The sequence below is a fragment of the Musca domestica genome, unplaced genomic scaffold, assembly GCF_030504385.1.
Source record: "Musca domestica strain aabys unplaced genomic scaffold, Musca_domestica.polishedcontigs.V.1.1 45, whole genome shotgun sequence".
Lineage (NCBI taxonomy): Eukaryota > Metazoa > Arthropoda > Insecta > Diptera > Muscidae > Musca > Musca domestica.
In genome coordinates, this window is record NW_026712335.1 from 6,353,274 (window position 1) to 6,376,805 (window position 23,532).

Genomic DNA, 23,532 nt, shown 5'->3' on the forward strand with positions numbered 1-23,532 from the left:
ATTTTTATAATCGTTTTGGTTATTCAAAACATTGACCTTTTGTGGGGGAGGTACCAGAAGGAATGCACCGATCTCTACCATCTCTATAACATATCTTGTGTTGACTAAAATGTAGAGATGTGCCAAGTCTGAATGGAATCGGATGTTAATTTCACGTTTTATAAACTTCATGGATATTCAAAATTTTGACACTTTGTGGGGAAGGTACCAAAATGGAGTGGATCGATATATTCCATCTTCACACCAGACCTTGGGTTAATACAAGTATTGTTATGTGTGTAATTTAAAGACAATCGGACTTATACATCACATTTTATAAGAGTCATAAATATTTGAAATGTTAACCCGTATGAGGAAGGTACTTGAAGGAGCGGACCCGTATTGTCCATTTTTTCACCTGACCTAGCACTGATGCAAATATTAGGATTTGCAAAGTTGGAGCAGAATCGGATTATTCTTTCTCATTCTGTGCAGTAAATTATTCTTTGAAAATATTTACATTTTGTAGGGGAGGTACCAGAAGGAGTGGACCGATATTTTCCATCTCCGAATTCGATCTGGGTTTGATAATCATATTACGATGTACCAAGTTTGCACCAAATCGGATATTCCCTTCGAGAGTTATCGTGTGCACCAGCCAGCCAGACAGACGGACGGACGGATGGACAGACATCGCTAGATAGATTTCAAATGTCCTGAATATGCTGGCCCAAAAAGACCTAGGGTCTGAAACCGTTGTTCCGTTTAGGCACATTTTGGCCGTATCAAATGATATATAGCCTCTGTAGCCATATGGCTATGATATAATTACTCTTCTATGTAAAGTTTTCGAAAAATGACAAAAAAAAACATTTCGGAGAGACTCTGCTCCCAGGCCCCACCCTGCGTTTGACCAAATTGTTCGAAGTGCAAACTGATTGACGCAAATCCGTGTTAGGATATAGACCTTGTGTGGAGTACTATTCATCTACATTAAGATTTGTAGCCCGGCATGTAAACTTCCTGCTGCCGTAACTCATTACTTGATAAAGGTAAGTTGTATGTACTGCACGAAACTTGTATCGGAAGATTTGGGTATTTTGAAATGGAAATTGTTTGACAAAATTAAGAATACGTAACATTTCCCTAAATAACTTAAACTGGTTGTTAAAACTATTTTAATCGTGTCATGTTGATCTAAAGACACTTTTCTTACGTCAGTTTTCCGGCTTTTTAATTCCAATTATTTCCTTTGCGATATTCAACAATACATATACATTCACACACACACACAGACACGCACATGGCTGGTGGGGGTACATAATAAATTTAACGAGCATCGGAAAGGAAATTATTTTCCTTTTTTTTTCTCCTCTCACCACCAGAGTTTTAAGAGTGTTGAAGTCACAAACACTTGCTGCCGGACATAAAATTACGTATTTTATTATCTTCCCGAGGTGAACACGAAATCGTCGGTGCATTCCTTCTGGTACCTCCCCCACAAAAGGTCAATGTTTTGAATAACCAAAACGATTATAAAAATTTGAAATAATCATCCGGTTCTCTTAATATTTCACACATCCCATTATATCTACTAACACGCGACCTGCACTGAAGATGAAATATATTCCATTTTTACTGCACAGAAAGAGAACGAATAATGCGATATTCCAAATTTTGAATATCCATGAAGCTTATAAAACGCGAAATTGACATCCGACTCCACTCAGACTTGGCATATCCCAACATTTCTATCAACAACAGATCTTGTGGTAGAGATCGGACCACTTCTTCTGGTAACTCCCGCACAAAAGTTCGAAATTTTTGAAAAAATTGTTTTAACGCACAGAAAAAGCAAGGATAATCCGATTTTGCTCCAACCTTGCAAATCCTAATATTGGCATTAGCGCTAGGTCAAGTGCGGAAATGGAAAATATCGGTACCTCCCCTCACAAAGGGTAAAATTATAACTCATATAAAATGCGAAATAGGATTCCAATTGTCTTCAAATTACACACATCACAATATCTTTATTAACGTAAGGTCTGGTGTGAAGATGGGGTATATCGGTACACATCTTCTGGTACCTCCCTCACAAAGGGTCAATTTTTTAAATAACCAAAACTATCATAAAACGCGAAATTAACATCCGATTTCATTCAGACGTGGCACTGCTCAATATTTATATCAACAACAAATCTTGTGGTAGAGATCGGACCATTTCTTCTGGTACCTTTCCCACATGGGGTTCAAGATTTTGAAAAAGTAAGCGCTCAAAGACTTCGAAATAGTTATTAAACTCTCCTCAAATTTCACACAAACATTTTTGCTGACACAAGACCTGTTTTGAAGATTACAGCGTGAAATGAAAAAAACTGCAACCAACTTCAGACTGCCATCATTTCTAAGCCACTCGTCCGACAGCTGTTAAAGTTATTCCAGTGACAGCTCATTATATTGTTTACAAGCGTACAAAAGCATTTTAGTGAGAATTTTCGAGAAAAAAAAGGTTATTCGTGATGGAATTTAAGCGTAAAAGTGTGATTTCTTTATATTTGGCTGGAAAACCACAAGTGGCCATCGTTAGAACACTCCAGCACTTATTTTGAATAAATCGTGTCTCGTACCATTGCTCGTTACCGTGATACTGGTAGCGTAGCCCGACGTCAAGGAAGTGGAGGGAAGTGGAAGAAAACAGTAACATGGGCAGAAATGGTTCGTAAAGTAAAGAAGCGACTTGATCGAAACCCGCGTCGCCGTGGTCGAAAAATGCTTCGTGAGCTGAACATATCGCAATATTCCATTCGGCAAATATTGAAAAATGAGCTCGGGGTAAAGCCAAGTGCAAGAACTTACACTGCAACAGCTTGGCCGAAGGTGTTGAACTGCCGGATTTGGCTTTCTCCGATGAGAAAACCACCTTTGTCCTGCAGTTTGTAAACAAACAAAGTGATCGTGTTTACTTGCCAAAGAGGTCAGCTGAAAATGTGCACCTTCGGTTGGTCACCAGAACTCAAGCGTATTAATCGACCTTGGCATCAGAATAAATGCCGAATAGTATCAAAAAAAATATTCTGGATGGTGTATTAAAGCCTTGGGCACGCAAACATTTTGGCCGCAGTCCTTGGACATTCCAACAGGACTCAGCACCATGGCGCCGGCCATTCTGGATTGTGTGGGCCGCCATAACAGCCGATGGTCTCCGCTCGTATTAATCGACCGATGGTCTCCGCTCGTATTAATCGAGCGTGGCATCAGAATAAATGCCGAATAGTATCAAGAAAATATTATGGAGGGTGTATTAAAGCCTTGGCCACGCAAACATTTTGGCCGCAGACCTTGGACATTCCAACAGGACTCAGCACCATGGCATTCAACACGCTCCACCCAAGTATGGCTGCAAAATGAGGTTCCTTGCTTCATTTCCAGCGATAATGCCCACCGGATACCAATTCGTTGGGCTATTGTGTCTGGAGTATTTTGGAAAGCAATATTACCATCTTAAGCAAGCGCTTCGCGGGGAATGGACCAAAATGCAGCAGAGCAACATTCGGGTAGTTTGTGACGGTTTCTTTGACCATTTGAAGGCTATAGGTGACCAATTGGAACAAATCTAAACTTATTCTAAAATTTGATGCTATTTCCGAAATTTTTTGCTTTTATTTAATAAAATTAAAAAAAATGTAAAAATTATGGCATTTGACTTTGTTGTAGTTTTTTATCTCACCCTGTATATTGTTCGTCCGATTTGTTTTTTAATTTGTCCTTCACAGCCGTAATATGCTCTCGAAAACAAAGACGTTCGGGAAATTAAATCTAATACAGCTCAGAAATACCTTTGTCAAATTTTATCGAGATCGGTTCAGATTTGGATATAGCTCCTATATATATCTTTACTAAATTTCAAGTTTATTGTGCAGTTAATGGCTAATTTAAGGCCAAATTTAATGGGATGAATTTTGGTACATACGAACGAGTTCAGCCTGAAATCAAGTTACGTGAAAATCGGTAAATATACTCTCTTCCAGGCTGAATTCGTTCGTATGTACCAAAATCTATCTCATCATAAAGGCTTTAAATTACATCTGCTTTTAATCCAAAATTTTTATGGGTTGCTCCACTTGCTTTGCAAACTGGAGTAGGGCATCATAAAGTCGCTATTTCTTTATTTATTTATTTTTTTTTTTTTGAGTGAGAGAGAAGTAGAGAGTGAATTTGTCCCATATCAATTTTTGGAGATGATAGTTAATCTCCAATTATGGTGTGAATAGAACTTCTGATTGTTAAATTAGATATTACATCCTTCCAATTAAATCCAATTAACATTATTTCCTAAAACCCCATATCTCCACCTTAGTATGTATTTATGGGAAAGGCGTCTTTGTTTTAGTTGGCCTGTGGTAAAGGCTCCTTGAGTACAGCTCGCCGATGAGGATGGAAGGCAGTTTAGGAAGGATGTATAATTTTAACAGCGAACCGCAGAAAATTACGAATATAATCCTCTTCGTACAATTATATAACACATTTCCAAAACCCCCGACCTAATTATCAAATTTTAAGATTTCGGCTCTTTAATTTTCCCCACTACAATTCCATATTCCAATTCCAGATACCAACAAAATTTGAGAATTCCAGCCTTATTCCTTCACCTAATACTTAATTTAATACCATTAAGTACTTGTCGTACAATTTTAGGACGTATTTCCAAACAACAGCCAAACCTCACACACAGATATTATTAGTAACCTAACTATAAAATGTCAGGATTATATCTCTTTCCCTTCACCTAATAACAAATACTATAAAATCAACTGACTCTATGTAGCGGATCAAGAGGAGAGTGCTAAGCCTCCAAAATACCCATCTTCAAATGTCCACCTTTTTCCACCTACTGAGAAAAGTTATGTTAAAGGACTTTTGACATTTTCTTAAAATATAGCATCTGAATGAGTTATTAGTCATTTATTTTTCCGTTTAAATTATTTTCCACAATTTCAAGTGAAATCCTAAATTCTCAGAATTGACACTCTTTTTTATTAACCATTTCCAATAAAAACAAATACCCATACTAACATAAAATTTCTTTTCGCCTCTTTCTTATCGCCAGCAATTAAAAAACTTGGCCTTGAGCTATGGCATATAAATAAAGAAAAATACAACAGAGAAAAAAAAACCGGCGCACACATACCGGAAATAATCAAAGCTCATAAAATATGTACAAATAAAAGATTATGATCTGGGTCGGCCACAAACAGAGGCCCACAAAGGGACTTACAATTCAAAGGAATCCATTAATTTCAACTGAAAATACCATAATATTATTTGATTGCTAATTTTAGCCTTGGGAAAATCATTAATAACATATTAATGATGATGATGAGGAGAACGATGACGATGATGAAGAAAACGTCCATGTCGACCATGTCAAATATTTATTTGATTTCGGTTTTCCAGAATATTTCAAATGATTGCTGAAGGTTATGGTATATCGACATTAATAGAATCAAATCCCAAATCAGTGTTGAAAACTACATGTGAGTGGTTGTGTGTGTGAATGTATATACATTCATCAATCTAAGACATTTCATGTCCATATGCTGGCGGAAGACACTAACGAACCAGGGCAATTTGAAACACATTTGAATATTAAAGGAGTCCAAAAAGGACTATGTTATTTGAGGCCATGTAATTTGTGGAAAATATATAAATTAGTCAAAGGGTTCAAATAAACATGGATGGGTGTGGGTGTGTGCGTGCATATTTTATGTTCATAATTGGCATGTGTAATAGTATTAATATTTTTGAAATACATACAATTTTCTTCGAAAATGTTCTGTAAACTTTCATTTCAAGTATACTTACACATTATAATTTTATGTTAAATATTAAGATGCAATCTGTGTAATCACGAATGTGTTAGTATAACTATGTGGTACAAAGTTATTCTCTATGCTATTATGAAATTGTATCTGTAATATTGTCAGAGACACCACCTGAAATGCATCAATAACAAGTTAAAGAATCATTGATTATTAATTTCACGTTTTATGAGCTTCAGGAATTTCAAAATTTAGACCCTTTGTGGGGGAGGTAATAATATAATGGAATGTGACATATGAAGAGAACCAGATGCTTATTTCGGATTTTATAATCGTTTTGGATATTTAAAACTTTTACCCTTTGTGGGGGAGGTACCAAAAGGAGTGGACCGATACATTCCACCTTCACACCAGACCTTGGGTTAATAAAAATATTGTGATGAGTGTAATTTGAAGACAATTGGACCCTTATATCATATTTTATAAGTGTTACAATTATTCCAAATGTTGACCATCTGTGGGGGAGGTACATGATGAAGTGGACCGATGTTGTCCATTTTCGCGCACTTGACCTAGCACTGAAACAAATTTAAAAATTTGCAAAGTTGGAGCAAAATCAGATGATCCTTTCTTTTTCTGTGGAGTAAAATAGGTTTTTGAACATTTCGATCTTTTGTGGGGAGATACCAGAAGGAGTGGACCGATATTTCCCATCTCCACACCAGACCTTGCGTTGATGAAGATTTTGAAATTTGAAGACAATCGGACTCTTACATCATATTTCTTTAAATTTATTATTATTCAAAAACTTGACCCTTTGTGGGAGAGGCACTTGACGGAGTGGATCAATATTATGCATTTTGGCACGAATCCTAGAACTGACGCAAATATTATGATTTGCAAAGTTAGAGAAAAATAAGATTATTGCTTCCTTTTCTGTGCAGAAAATATTTTTTTTTTTGCAAATTTCGACAATTTTTAGGGGAGGTACCAGAAGGAGTGGACCGATTTTGCCCATATTAACACTAGACCTTGGGTTAATATAAGTATTGGGATGTGTGATATTTGAAGACAATGGGACTCTTACATCAAATTTTATGAGAGTTGTAATTATTCAAAATTTTGACCATTTGTGGGGGAGGTACTTGATGGAGTGGACCGATAGTGTCCATTTTCACACCTGAGCTAGCACTGACGCAAATATTAGGATATGCAAAGTTGGAGCAAAATCGGATTATCTTTCTCTTTCTGTGCAAAAAGTATATTTTTTGAAAATTTCGATCATTTGTGGGGGAGGTACTTAATGGAGTGGACCAATACTGCCCATTTTCACACTTGACTTAGCTGTGACGCAAATATTAGGATTTGCAAAGTTGGAACAAAATCGGATTATCCTTTCTCTTTCTGCGCAAAAAATATATTTTTTGAAAATTTCCGATATTGCCCATCTCCGAACTCGATCTAAGTTTGACAAATATATTACGATATACCCAGTTTGGATCAAATCGGATACTCCCTTTGAGAGTTATCGTGCACACCAGCCAGCCAGACAGACAGACGGACGGACGGAAGGACGAACATCGCTAGATCGACTCGAAATGTTCTGAAACGGATTTGGTCCAAAGAGACCAAGGGTATAAAACCGTTATTTCGACTAGGCACGTTTTGACCGTACAAAATTGTATATACCCTCTGTAGCCATATGGCTTGAGTATAACAAAGTGTCAAATCAAGATTTTCAAACAAACAAAAAAAAATTAAATAAATAAATAATAAAAAAAATTATGGGAATTTTCCCCAGATTGTATTACACTGTATAGAATTTGAGAATGCAGGAGGTAACTTTACACATCTTGGATAGAGTAGTAGTCAAAGACTAAACTACAACACAAAAACGGGTACGAAGAAATAAAAAAAAAAATAAATAAATAAATAAAATAAAATAAATAAATAAAAAATAAATAATTAAAACGTAAAAATCGTTTTCCTAACATAAATAATATATAAGATCCTGAAAGTCTGAAAAGTTAATACGATGTATGCCAAATTTTCAGAATTTCAAGATTTTGTATATTATTGAAATTTTTTTGGGAAAGAATACCTTCAACACATTCAAAAATCTTCAAAATCTTTAATTTTGAAGTTTGCCGAGAGGAGGATACTAGTAAAACCATTGCACAATTTGCACATATTTTTTTTGTCCAAAACTATTTCAATGTCTCCATATATGAACTCTAGAAACCAACGGTGAATACATTTTCAAATTTCAGAATTCGAGGTCTCCCTTCACCCAATACTAAATTCAGTCACATTTAGTACGCATACCCAAACCACTCGACATCTCTCCATCGTAGACACCAAATGTTATCCAAAATTAGTGCTTACAGGCTGAGATAAAAAAACTGCAACAAAGTCAAACGCCATACATTTTTGTTTTTAAATTTTATTGAATGAAAGCAAAAAATGTCGGAAATATCATCAAATTTGAGAATAAGTTTAGATTTATTCTAATTGGTCACCTTTGGCAAGAATTATGGCCTTCAAACGGCCAATGAAACCGTCACACGCTGCCCGAATGTTGCTCTGCGGTATTTTGGCCAAGTCCCGGCGAAGCGCTTGCTTGAGGTGATCGACACTTTGGTATTTTTTAGTGCCAACCTTGCTTTCCAAAACACTCCAGACACAATAGTCCAACGGATTGGTATCCGGAGATTTTGGTGGCCATTTTGCGCTGGGTGGCGCGTGCTGAGTGCGATGGTACTTAGTCCTGTTTGAATGTCCAAGGTCTGTGTCCAAAATGTTAACCTGCCCAAGGCTTCCAGAATATGCAGAATATTTTCGCAGAATAATATTCGGCATCTATTCCAATGCCAGGGACGATTAATACGAGCGGAGAGCGACCATCAGCTGTTATGGCGGCCCATCATGACCGGCACTTCAGTTCTGGTGGCCAACCGAAGGTGCACATTTTCAGCGGACCTCTTTGGCTAGTAAACACGATCATTTTACTTGTTCATAAACTGGTTGACAACGAATGTTTTTTCATCGGAGAAAAACACATTTGGCAGTTCACCACTTTCGGCCAAGCGAAGCAACTCTTTAGCATGTTTGAGTCTATGTGTTGTACTGATGATTGTATCTCGATAATCTAAATCTAATCAGAAAGGTTCCAGATCTATTGAAACTTTAAGGCAAATTATGGTGGTGTGTTGTATGATATGATCGGCCTTCTAAGACTATAGAATTGAGAGGTTCCTGCTCTCTCCAAAAGTGGATCGAATTTTAGGAACTATTTTCCCTTAATAAAACAGTATGGCTCTTTTACATCCTTCATATAACCAAACAAACTAACGATTTCTGTTTTTAAATTACTTGCAGAAAAAAACATCAAGCTGAAGATAAACAAACTTTCAGGTAAGTGGAACCTCCTGAAATATTGTCATATTTCCAAAGTATTTTTGTAATCACTTTTCCTCTAAAAAAAAAAACCACAAGACTTAGCCTAACCTTCCATAGTTATATTGTTATAATCTTATATAATGGAGCATATTAGACCTATTTCTGGAAAATTCATGAAATATTTCACAAATCTGAAAATTGAATCGTTGTTAAGCTAAATTTAATTAAATAAAGCCTGTCATTGCAATTTCTTTTCAATTTTCATCTCAAAGCCATCTTTCTTTCATTCTCTATCTCTCTCTCTCTTTCCGTAATGCAGTTAAATCTTACACCACCTGACAGATATCACTTTATTGAATTCTCTTCTCCATTTTTCTGTCTTCGCTTTCATTTTGAACAGTCTTTTAAAGGCATTTTCCCTGGCTGACATCCGCACGATTTCAATTTGATTTGAACGTGACAAATTCGTCGAACATTATTTATGCTGTCATGTCATTCGAAGACGCAGTGTTAAATGCAAATAAATGTGTGTCCTACATTGTTGTCGGCAGCAAAGGAATATTTGAAACGAAACGCGCTCACAATTCTGTCAATAATTCATCACCTGCTGCTGCACCCTGTATTTAAACTACTCCACATGTTACATAATTGATCACTTATTGTGAGTGTGGCATATCCGCTTTTGTTTTGCTAAGTTTCAGATTACAGACATTATCCTTTTGTCAGTCATTTGCCACAATCATTTTATGGCAATTACGACATGGAATTGTGTTTACAGATAATTGCACAGCAGCGGCTAAAGACGCAAGACGGTGTAAGAATGCAGTGGCATGGTAACAGTGGCAGACAAAATGTGCAGCACATAGAAAGAACGATGTGACCACCATGATGAAGATGATGACTCTCGGAAAAGTAACCGAAAAAAAATTTTGACATTTTGCACGAGGAATAACATATATTGTGAGAAAATGGAAACTCATCCCTTGAAGGCATTAAAAGTTACTAAATTGTACAACATACTCATTCATTTTTGTCAAAAGGTCGAAAGTCGGGCGGGCCCGACTTTATGATACCCTAAACCACTATGCATTCTTAGTAGAGCTCCCGTAACAAAACAATTTATTTGAAGTAGATCATACAACCCATAAACATTTGGCTTAAGAGCAGTTATAAGTTGGTTTCAGAGGGAACTAAAATATGGGAGCCATATCAAATTCTGAATCGATTTTCACTATATTTGACGGAGACATTTTAATCTTTTATGCTATAGAGTCCATGATGTCACCTCGAAAAGGATTATATTAAAACAAGTTAAAAAGTATCGGTCGGTTTAGCCGACGGATAGATATCCTCAGGCAATGTTCGATTATTTAGAAATATTTTGACCTCGTTATGAATTTTCAAACTCTTGACACCCTAAAGAGTGGATTTTGAAAGAATGGGTCAATATTGTCCATTTCATATCGGACCTAAATAAATATGATATTAATATTATTATAATTATATAAGAAAATCGAACATTTATATTCAATTTATGGGAAATCTTAAGTTCAATATTCAACTCAGGATTCTGAGTTGAGAGACATATATTTAGATATAGCAAGTTATGATAGATAAAAGTAAAATTGTGTTCCTTTGTGGGTGAGGTACCGTAAGAAGTTCGTTTATATAGCATCTTCACAACAGATCTTGTGTTAGCAAATATATTTGTATGTGTGAAATTTGAAGAAAGTTGGATGCCTATTTCGCTTTTTTTGAGCGTTTTGTTTTTCAAAATTTGAACGCTATGTGAAGCAAAAGAAATTGTCCAATATCTACCATCTTTATAACAGATCTTGTGCTGATGGAAATATTGATATGTACCATGTCTGGAATGGAATCGGATGTTGATTTCACTTTTTATGAGCTTCATGGATATTCAAAAGTTTGACCCTTTCTGTGGAGGTACCAGAAGGAGTGGACCAATATCGTTTATTTCAGCACCAGACCTAGCACTGATGCAAACATCAGGATTTGCAAAGTTGGAGCAAAATCGGATTGTTGTTTCTCTTTCTGGGCGAAAAATATATTTTTTTAAAACTTCGACCATTTGTTGAGAAGTTAGCAGAAAGAGTGTACCGATTTATTTCATCTTAACACCAGACCTTGGGTTAATATAAATATGTGTGAAATTTGAAGACAATCGGACTCTTTCATCACATTTTAGGAGAGTAGTAATTATTCAAAATTTTGGATGGAGTGGACCGATATTGTCCATTTTCACACCTGACCTAGCGCTGACGCAAATATTAGGATTTGCAAAGTTGGAGCAAAATCAGATTATGCTTTCTCTTTCTGTGCAAAAAATATTTTTATTTTAAGTTTTCGACCTTCTGTTGGGGAGGTACCAGGAGTAGTGGACTGACATTGCCCATCTCCGAACTCGATCTAAGTTTGACAAAAATATTACGATGTACCAAGTTTGGATCAATTTGGATACTCCCTCCCAGCCAGACAGACAGACGGATGGACGGACATCGCTAGATCGACTCCAAATGTTCTGAAACGGATTTGGTATCCGTATCAAATGATATATACCCTCTGTAGCCATATGGCTGAGGATATAAAAATATATATCGGAGCTGAGTTCCTCAAAATGGAAACGTACGTCCCGAAACTCACTCCACTTGGGTTAATATTAGCCATTATTTGCACAATAAATCTGGTATCGGATTAAGGATATATATTGAGCTATATCCAAATCTTAGCCGTTCTCGATAAAATTTGGGACAGGTATTTCTGAGCTCTATAAAATATCTGTTGCCAAATATCATTGTTGTCGAATGCATATTACGAATATGAAGAATTTAAACACAAAATCGGATGAAACATATATATGGGAGCTATAGCTATATCTGAACCGTTTTTCACCAAATTTGAAGTACTTTTTTCTAGGATGAATTCAGTCGTAATTTTCAAAACTCAGTCCATTTGGGCAGATATTAGCCATTTGGTGCACAATAAACCTGATATTGGATAAGGAAGGGAGCTATATCTGAACCGATCTCGATAAAATTTGACAGAGGTATTTTCGAGCAGTATCTGATGTCTGGTACCAAATATCATTCTTGTGGAGTGCATATTACGCATGTGAGGGACTTAAAATCCAAGATCGGATGAAAAATTTATATGGGAGCTATAGATATATCTGAACCGATTTTTGAAGTACTTGTTTCTAGACTGAATGCGGTCGAATGTGCAAAAATTGGGTTATTTGAACTGATATTGGCCGTTTGGTGCACAATTAACCCGAAATCGGATGAATATATTTGGGAGCTTAATATAAATCTGAATCGATTATCACCAATTTCAATAGGGTTTGTCCTTGGGCCAAACAAATATTGTTTGCAAAAGTTCTTCTTAATCGGATAATAAATACGACCTGCATTTTGTTCACAAGAATACCTGGACGGACTTGCGGACATGCGTAAATTGACTCAGAAAGTGATTCTATGAATATCCTCAAAAGTAACTATGGGTCTATCTCGCTTCCTTCTCCCTGTTACAAACAAATGCACAAAGACATAATACCCTTACCACTATGTGGTGTAGGGAAAAATCCCACTAGCATTTCCTTTTCAGCAAAAATATATCCCACAGATATAATCCATATAGTTTTTGTCCCTCACTGTTTTTCCTACCAAGAACTTCAATTACACAGCAAAATCCCAGTCCCCCTTTCTTATACCTGTTTATTTGTGTGTACATATGATTGTGTGTCAATTTGTATTTACGGATATATGTCTTTTATTGTCCAAGCATTATTCTGGGGCCGAAGGGAAATTATTATTTTTCAATTAATAAACGTCAATTACCATGTGCCATGCACCAAGAATAAGGTCAGCCGCAGAGGCGAACACGAGCAAACAAATTAAATCCCCCTTACAGCAATTGCTCAGTGTCAGCCACAACAGCAATCTCATCAGGCAGCCAGGCAGGCAGGCAGGCGAGAAGAAAGCCAATCTACCATCCTACCTACCAACCATCCAGCTATCCATGCAAACACACGTTTCACTCTCTTCTGTGTATTAGCCACACAAACGCAGTCACTTTCGCTTTGTAGAGAGCAGAACTCTTCGTCTTCCTCTCGTCCTTTTGAGTCAATTCGTAAAGGCAAACAACAATGTGCATTCTATGGAGGGGATCTGTTTTGGTTTGAACGAGTGTTTAGAAGTGCGTGTGTGTGTAGATGTGTGTATGTACGTATGTATGTGTATAATGACCTTAGAATCCAAACAACTAACTAATGCATGTGCTCGGTGTCAGAGATCAACATTGTGACATTACGAGTACAATGTATTAGGTGTGTTCCGCCCTAGGAACATATATACTTTTAAGTATGCACATACCATACATTTTGAAAATATTAAACGGATATAAGGCGAATTTCCAAACTCTAACTTAAAGACTGTCTCCCCTTACACAAAATATTTCAAAATTACTCTTTCTTTCAAAACCGCGTGAATCAATCTATTGCATGCTTTATTTATTTACACATACACATGTATGTGTATGTATGCGTTTGCCTTTGATTGTATAAACCGACTGACACAGATGCGAATACGGGTTTGACATTAGCCTTAGTGTCTTTGTTTTTGAATATATAAATTTAATATGCAATTATATGTTGTTTCCTGCCAAGTGAAATAAAAAGCCAAACCACAAAAGTCAAAACATTTCTAATTGATTAAAATGAGATTCGGTTGGAACTGCATTCGGTAATGGAACGCCGAACACACACAAGGGCATTTTAATTATATCGAATTGAATGGAAATTAAATAATAATCACAATGATCTCCCAATGTATGTAATTGGTAAATTGTATTGATATTTGACATTAAATAAATAGTTGATATCGGTAAGGACATTGCTGGTAATAGGGGATGTAGGCTATTCTGAAAATATAATACATACGTTTGAATACTCCCAGTGATTTTTAATAACCCTCCTTCTGGTAAAAACGTTTATAAAAATTGGATACATTTAAAGACGCCGACATTTTATAGAGCTGTCATAAATCATTGATCCTTCTAGAATTACCATTATATAAAGGATCGTGCAAAGACATTTGTTAAATTATTCTTACAAATACTTATTTGGTTAATTGTTTGGCTTAAGGTCATTAAAAAACTATGTTTTTTTATTTTTGAATTTTTCCTATTTTATTCATCCAATATTTCAATTTCCTCCGGAAATCATCTTCAGGGATATTTTGAAAGTAGAAGCTCGTCTATTTTGTTTAAATGTCACTAAATTAACCAAATAAGTAAAATAAATATATCAGGTCAACAATATACAACAACAACATTCTTACAAATATTTATACCCTAAGGTGAATGGCTACAGAGGTGAGATAAAAAACTGCAACAAAGTCAAAGGCCATAATTTTTACATTTTTTTTCAAATTTTTATTGAATGAAAGCAAAAAATGCCGGAAATAGCATTAAATTTTAGAATAAGTTTAGATTTGTTCGAATTGGTCACCTTTGACACGAATTATGGCCTTCAAACGGCCAATGAAACCGTCACACGCTGCTCGAATGTTGCTCTGCGGTATTTTGGCCCATTCCCGGTGAAGCGCTTGCTTGAGGTGATTCTGATGCCACCGTCGATTAATACGAGCGGAGAGCGATCGGCGGCCCATACCATCACCATGACTGGCGCTTGAGTTCTGGCAAGTAAACACGATAATTTTGTTTGTTTACAAACTGCTGGACAACGAATGTTTTCACATTGGAGAAAACCAAATTCGACAGTTCATCACTTTCAGCCAAGTGAAGCAACTCTCTAGCTCATATGAGTCAATTTACTTTCTATTGCGGTATAATTTCTTGCACTTTATGGAATTTCAATGGATTAACCCCGAGCTCATTTTTCAATATTTGTCGAATGGAATATTGCGATATGTTCAGCTCACGAGCCATTTTTCGGCCACTGCGACGCAGGTTTCGATCAAGTCGCTTCTTTACTTTTCGAACCATTTCTGCTAATGTTGTTGTTTTCTTTCGTCCACTTTTTTGACATTGGCCTACGCTACCAGTAACACGGTACCGAGGGATGGTACGAAACACAAAAGATTTATTCACATTTAAATGCTGGAGTGCTCTAACGATAGCCACCTGTGGTTTTCCACCCAAAAAAGAATAAAGCACACTATCACGCTTGAATTCCATCACGAATAACATTTTCTCTGCAAAATTCTCACCAAAATGCTTTTGTACTCTTGTTTTTTTTTTGAACATGTTGGGGGGAGGAAAGATTGGAGCAATGTATTCCTTATTTATATTGGATCTATAGTTGATAGAAATATTGCATTGCATGAAGTTTGTAAAGTAAATCGCTGTCTTTTATGAGACGTATAGTGCTTCAAAAATTTTACCAGTTGTGGTAGAGGTATCAGAAGGAGTGACCCTATAAATCTCAGAAATAGAAATATTGGGATGTGTCAAGTTTGGATCGGATGTCGTTTTGAAATTTATGAGGGTTATGGGTATTCAAAATGTACCAGAAGGAGTGGTCTGATGAATAACAAATTTGTACCAGACCTAGAGTTGGTAGAAATATTGGGATGTGTCCAATTTGAAATATAATAATGGGTAATAACTTTGCTTGTTAAAGAGCTATTATTATTATTTTTATTCAAAATTTTTAACCCGTGGTTGGAGAAGTACCAAAAGAAGTAGACCGAAATATTCCACCTGCACTTCCATCCTTTCGTTGAGAGAAATATTGGAATGTGCCTAGTTTCAAAATAATCGGATGCTCGTTTCGCGTTTTATGAATATTCAAAATTTTGAACCGTTGTGAGGGTGGTACCAGAAGGGGTGGTCCGTTCAGTCAATTCTTCATACCAGATCTTGCATTTGTAGAAAATTTGCAGACTGGAATTTTAATTATTCAAAATGTTGACCCTGTGTGGGTCAGATCGCTCTAATCTAGCACTAGCAAAAATATTGGGAGATCGCTCCTGATCTAGCACTGATAAAAATATTGGGATTCGCAATTCCGAACTCGACCTAAATTTGATAATTATATTAAAATGTAGCAAGTTTGGACCAAATCGGATACTCCTTTCCTGCGCACCATCAACCATACCGACAGACAGACTAGAGAAAAAGAGTAGTAAATAACTGACTGACATAGAATCACCGCCCAGACGGAACGTCTAAAGATAGAATCTTGAAGTTTTGGATGAGGGTCCGAAGGGAAAAGTACTAACATATTCTGAAAACCAGTAAGAAAAAGTTAAAAGTCGGGTGGGGCCGACTATATGATACCTTACACCACTATGCATATTTTGTAGATTTATTTATTTGAAGTAGATCATACCACCTATCAACATTTGGCTTTAGAGCAGTTATAATTGGGTTTCAGAGGGAAATAATATAGCGGAGGCATATCCAATTCTGAATCAATTTTCACTAAATTTGACGGAGACATTTTAATGTCAAATATCTCGATCTTGATACAATTTGGAAGAGGTATTTCTGGGCTGTATCTGATACTAAATATCTGTGTTGTCTTCCTAAAGATGTGTGTACCAAGTATCTATATCACAAAGGATCAACCTCAACAAAAACCAGTAAAGAAAGTCTTAAAGACGGGCGGGACCGACTTTATGATACCCTACACCACTTTGCTAATTTAGTAGAGCTGCGCATAACAATTAAAACTTTTTATAGGAGAATTCAATCATACACGCAATGATTATAATTATAATTTAAAGCTCAAAGGACTAAATATGCTGAAGCATTTGTATCTTTTAAATTCGGACGTGTATTGCCCATTTGGTGCACAATTAATTTGAAATCGGATAAAAATATATAAGGGAGCTATATCCAAATCGGAACCGATCTTGATTAAATTTGGCAAAGATATTTCTGAGCTGTATTTGATATATTTCCTGAATATCGTTGTTACGGAGTGCATATTACGGCTGTGGGTAACAAATATAACATATCGGAAGAACAGTATATATGGGAGGTATAGCTATATCAGATCCGATCTTCACCAAATTTGACATACTAGCTTCTATACTCAAGTCGGTCGTAAGTGCCAAATGCCATCCCATTTGGACAAATATTAGATGTTTAGTGCACAATAAAAAGTAAATCGGACGAAGTTATTTATATCCAAATCTGAACCGATCTCTATAACATTTAACATATGTATTTCTGAGCTGGCAGCGGAGGACAAAAATAACAAATCGATTGAACAATATATATGGGAGCTATAGCTATATCTGAACCGATTTCGATCAAATGTGGCATACTTATTTTCAGGTACAATCTGATCGTACGTGCAAAATTCCATACTATTCGGACTTATATTACACGTTTGGTGCACAATAAAAGGCAAATCGGACGAAGATATATATGGGAACTATATCTAAATTTTGACCGATTATCTCCAATTTCAATAGGGTTTGTCCTTGGGCCAAAAAAATGATTTGTGCAAAATTTCATCTGGATCGGGCAATAAATGCGAAATGTACTTTGTTTACAAAAATACTTGGACAGACGGACGGACATGCATAAATCGACTCAGAATGTGATTCTATGCAGACCATCAAAAGTAACTATGGGTCTATCTCGTTTCCTTTTGCCTGTTACAAACAAATGCACAAAGACATAATACCCTGACCACCTTGAGGTGTAGGGTATAATGACAACAACATACCTACATATCCTGTTATTAAGAGATTCCTCCCCCACTACAGTTGGCTGCTGGGTTCGCTGTCATTGTCATTTCTAATCTTCAATTTCTTTTCCAATAACAATCTAATTACAACTCCGATCTGGTAATTTAAAAGGATAACATAGCACGAGGGACACATTGAAAATAAAAACATTATAAACAATGAATGACAGTTTATCCTCTCTTTCGTTTTCTTCCCTTTACATTTTTCGTGTCATCACAACCATTTCATTCTCTATTTGCCATGCAATGGAAACGGAAATGACAGAGTAACTCAAGAGATACTCAACTCCCATCCGCTCCCCTACCAGTTCATTGAAAACACAAAATAATGGGAATCATAGCTCTTGAATAACACACACAAACAGACTACATAATTAAGTCATTTGCTTTCAAGATTATCTGTAATCCATTACATGTTAAAGTGTCGCCAAACATGGTTTTCTCAACTGTTTTTTTTTTTTTTTTTTTGGTGGGGGGCTTTGTCAAAAACATTTCCACGGAAATGCTCTCTTGAAGCAAAGAGTCATCCAGGACAACGGCGAAAAAAAAAAACAAAAATATGAAAACATTTTAATAAAATTGCTGTTTATGATAGAGGCAGCGAAAAAGCCACTGTGGGCTGACATCAGCTGCACAAAGACCGCGTAACTCGCGAAATATTATGAGTGGAAAGGACCTAAAGCGACATTACATATCCGTTGACTCATCCTTCTGTTCCCTTGTATGGTTGGGCAGGGATCTGCGTACGTATGTATGCTGGGGGCATGGCTATCTCCAGCAGATTGTGTGTGTGGGTTGTCATATACTTTAATCTCATTAGGGGGTCGTTAATCCTTTTTTTTTGTATGTGTATCTGAATGTATGTGTGGGTGTTTTTTTTTTCTTGTAAAGACATTTTGAGGGTGTAGTTAGTTTTCTGATTATGGTGATATAGCCAACCGAAATCACTTTGCAGGACAAACAAACTTCACCACACACGAATTGCACAAATAGAATCTAAGCATCATTCGAGTACATTAACTTTATTGTGGTTAATAATGAAAACAGTCCTCCTCACTGGATACAGTTACTGTAAGGGTGTTATAGAAAATCTCTAGACATTATTATGTTGTAGTTTGTGGTAGTCCACAATGTAAATTGTACTCTGTGACCAATTGAGGGGGTATAAACATATCGTTAGGAAATGTTAAGAGATTTGTACAATTTTTAGTGAAATGTGCGGAAACTTCTAAAATGTCATAAATCGTGAAAACAGTGAAAACAGTAAAGGCCATGAATGAGCCGGCGGACAGTGTAATATTCTGTGCCACCATAATTTGCGATAAAGTTTCTAAAAACCTTTTGACTGGAATGAACAAATAATTTAAGATATTGGGAGGCATAATTGGACAACTTATAAAATCTTTCGAACTATCAATGTCCGTTCTCCGTTCTTAGAGGCGGTGAATAATGTATTAGATACATGTACTTGGTTTTTTTTATACCCTTTTTTTAACTTTGTCACTCCGTTTGTAACTCCTCAAAATACTCATGTCAGACCCAACAAGGTATATATATTCTTGATCAGTGTAAAATTCTAAGTCGATTTAGCGATGCCCATCTGTTATTCTGTCCGTCTGTCTGTCTGTTGTAATCACGCTATCTTTTGAACGAATTGAGATAGAAGGCTAAAATTTTGCACACAAGTTTATTTTTCCATTAGGCAGGTTAATTTCGTAAATGGGCCATGTAGGTCCACGTTTTCATATAGACCCCATATAAGATTACCTCCCGATATTCGGTATTTTGATGATTTTAGCGGCATTATTCACCGGAATTATTTAAAATTTGATATTTGAAGTTCCAAAAGGATAGTATAGGCTAAGACAGAAAATTGTCTGTGCAGGTCCACGTCTTCGTATAGCCCCTATATATCAATACCTACCAATATTCGATATTTTGACGAGTTTAGGTACAATACCCACCGATATTGTTAGAGATGTCGTATTTAAACTTCGTAATGGATGCTACAGCCTCTGACAGAAAATTGTCTGGCTGGTCCAGGTCTTCACACAGCTCCGATATAACGGTACCTCCCTATATACGATATTTTGATGATTTTAGCTACATTATTCACCGTATATTTCAAGTTATCGAATTTGAATATGGTAACGGCTTATGACAAACAATGGCTTTGTAGGTCCACTTCGTATAAAACGGCTATATTCGGTATTTTTTAAATTTAAACAGAAATTTTTAAGGATTTTATTTTTTTAAATTTCCAAATTTATTCCAAATGATGGAGGGTATTCAAAGTTCGGCCCGGCCGAACTTACTGTTTTTTAACTTGTTTCTTGATATAAAATCATTGCTGCTTTCGGTCCTCGAAAGATACAAACCGATTTGACGATATATATTTATAAACTTTTTGGGGGACAGATTAAAAAAAATTGGGGTTATATATCTTACCTTTACACTAGATCTTGTAAAAATCTGTTTCAGCAAATTGGTGTCGATCTAGTGATTTCGGTCCGTTCGTCTGTCTGTTTGGCTGGTGTGCACGATAAAACTCGAAGGGAGTATCCGATTTGATCAAAACTTGGTACATTCTATTATTATTGTTAAACTTAGATCGAGTTCGGAGATGGGCAACTCCTTCCTCCACTCCACTCCTTTTGGTACCTCCCACAGAAAATGTCAAATTTTTCAAAGAAAAAAATAAACTGCACAGAAAGAAAAAGTATAATTCGATTTTGCTCGAACTTTGCGAATCTTAATATTTGCATCATTCCTAGGTCAGGTGCGAAAATTGACAACATCGGTCCACTCCATCCTGGAGCTCCCCCACAAAGGAACACAACTTTATAATACATGGTGAGATGTTGTCATTTCTAAGCAACTCGTCCGACAGCTATTAAAATTATTCCAGAGGCAACTCGTTATATTGTTTACAAGCGTACAAAAGCATTTTGGTAAGAATTTTCCAGAAAAAAGTTATTCCTGATGGAATTCAAGCGTGGCTGGAAAACCACAAGTGGCTATCGTTAGAGCACTCCAGCATTTATATGTGAATAAATCTTTTGTGTCTTATACCATCGCTCGTTACCATGATACTGGTAGCGTAAACCGACGTCAAGGAAGTGGGCGGCAGAAAACAGCAACATCAGTAGAAATGGTTCGAAAAGTAAAGAAGCGACTTGATCGAAGTCCGCGTCGAAGTGGCGGAAAAATGGCTCGTGAGCTGAACATATCGCAATATTCCATTCGGCAAATATTGAAAAATGAGTCATTGAAATTCCAAAAAGTACAAGAACTTACACTGCTACAGAAAGAAAATAGAATCAAAAGAGCTAAGGAGTTGCTTCGCTTGGCCGAAATTGTTGAACTGCCGCATTTGGTTTTCTCCGATGAGAAAACATTCGTTGTCCAGCAGTTTTGTAAACAAACAAAATGATCGTGTTTACTAGCCAAATAGGTCAGTTGAAAATGTCCACCTTCGGTTGGTCACCAGAACTCAAGCGCCGGCCATGGTGATGGTGTGGGCTGTCATAACAGCCGATGGTCGCTCTCCGATCGTATTACTCGATCGCAGCATCAGAATAAATGCCGAGTATTATCGAGAAAATGGCCGCTGAACTTGGACATTCCAACAAGTCCCAGCACCATCGCACTCAGCACGCGCCACCTAAGAATGCTTACATACTGAGGTACCTCGCTTCATTTCCAGCGCACAAGGGCCACTAAAATATGGGACTATTGTCGGGAGTATTTTGGAAAGCAAGGTTGGCACTAAAAAATAGCAAGGTGTCGATCATCTCAAGCAAGCGCTTCGCCGGGAATGGACCAAAATACCGCAGAGCAACATTCGGGCAGCGTGTGATGGTTTTATCGGCCGGTTTAAGGCCATAATTCGTGCCAAAGGTGACCACTTCGAACAAATCGAAAATTTGATGCTATTTCCGACATTTTTTGCTTTCATTTTTACGAATATTTAGGGATGTTACGAACTCATCAAAGACATTCTTAAAAAAATATCAGGATTATTGGCTTTGCAAAATTATATAAAACAAGTAAGCAAATGCTACATTCGACAGGGCTGACAATGGTATACCCTACAACACTACATTTAATTTTAATAGATAAAGTTTCTGACAAATTCCGTGGCCATATCCTTATATTTACGGCCTCTGGTGTGCTTATTCCAATTCGAAACAACGTTTGAAAATTTAGATTTATATATAAATCTGCGAAATTAGCATTAATTTAAAATTTAGAAAGTGAAAAATAGTTGTCAGCTCTATATTCACAAATCTGGCCTTAAAAGTGCTTGAGAAATATTCTTAAATAAATACAATATTATGTCTTCAAGAAACTTTGATGCTTTACAAAATTATGATCCAATGGGTTCTTGAATAAAATTTCCTATAAAGGCCACTATGATGAGCAATATTCCTCACCCACTTACTCATTCCTCCTGCACTAATAAGACTCTGATAATCTTTTGGGAAATAAGGAAAATGCCACGGAAATAGATCAAAATGGGTGGTGAGGACGTTAGTCAAAATTGTTAATGCCCATTCTACGGTAATAAAAAATAACTAAGTACAATGGGTATATGTCAACACGGTATTAAACTACCAAATAACTTATCGAAAATTGCCTATTGGAAGTACTGTGGCCCTTACAAGAATAATAGCTAGAATGAACAATCCTATAAAAAATCACAAAAAATTTATTCATACGTGTGCCTTTCCCAGACAAAATTAAAAAGTTTAAAAACATCCGTAAAATAATTTGATTCTCCAAGTTGTTTGCAAAGTACAATCATGAACGATGATATATGACGATGATGTTGTTTTAAATTTCTTTCCCCTTTTTCACGGTATTTCCTTCGTACAAATTAAGATTTGTAGGCTTTTAAAAGAAACGTTGCAATGAAACGCCCTTTTAATCCACAAAGACTGCTAAAGGACCCATTGCGACAGCAAAACCATTCCAGGATACCCATCAGCAAATATGCAAAACATTTGTGTGAATGTTGCACTCATGCTTTGTGCCTCTCGCACTCTCTCTCTATCTCTCTACAGACATGGGAAACAAAAAAACACCGACTCTTTGTTCTGTACTTGAGATCTTGGCTCGATTCGGGTTCCAAACTTATGTTTGTGTTGGATTGCATGTTGTATTTGAGTTGCTACCAGTTGCCAGAACACACACACATACACATGTATGCACTGCAAAAAATGAAGATTGCAACGATACTGTTGACTACACACACACATGCACACGCAGGGACTCACATGTTGATAACTAGTTTCCCCAAGGGATGCCTAGACAAATGTATCTACATACCTACCTACCTCCCTACCTAGCTACGTGTGGATGTGTATATCCTTCATCATTTACATCTGTGTAAATATTCATTCTCACATGAAGTTTAATTTAGTAGAGTGTGGCGACATGTTTTAAGTTCTTGTTGGTGTTCGTGTTGTTGTTGATGTTGCTGCTGCTGTTTTTATTCGTTTGCCTTTGTGGGGTCTATGTCATCCATGGCCAATGGTATTGTCCACATATGGATGAACTGTTGTTGTTTTTTTGTTTTTATCATGTCAGGGT

The 23,532-nt window shown here is 36.5% G+C and overlaps 1 long non-coding RNA gene across 1 annotated transcript in view; it reads left to right on the forward strand.

Annotated features, from left to right (window-relative positions):
* The window catches only part of LOC131804524 (uncharacterized), a 334,193-nt gene that overhangs the window by 206,136 nt on the left and 104,525 nt on the right, over positions 1–23,532 (forward strand). Inside the window, exon 5 of the long non-coding RNA XR_009343156.1 lies at positions 9,177–9,212. This is a non-coding gene — a long non-coding RNA (uncharacterized LOC131804524). The remainder of the gene's footprint in view (positions 1–9,176; positions 9,213–23,532) is intronic.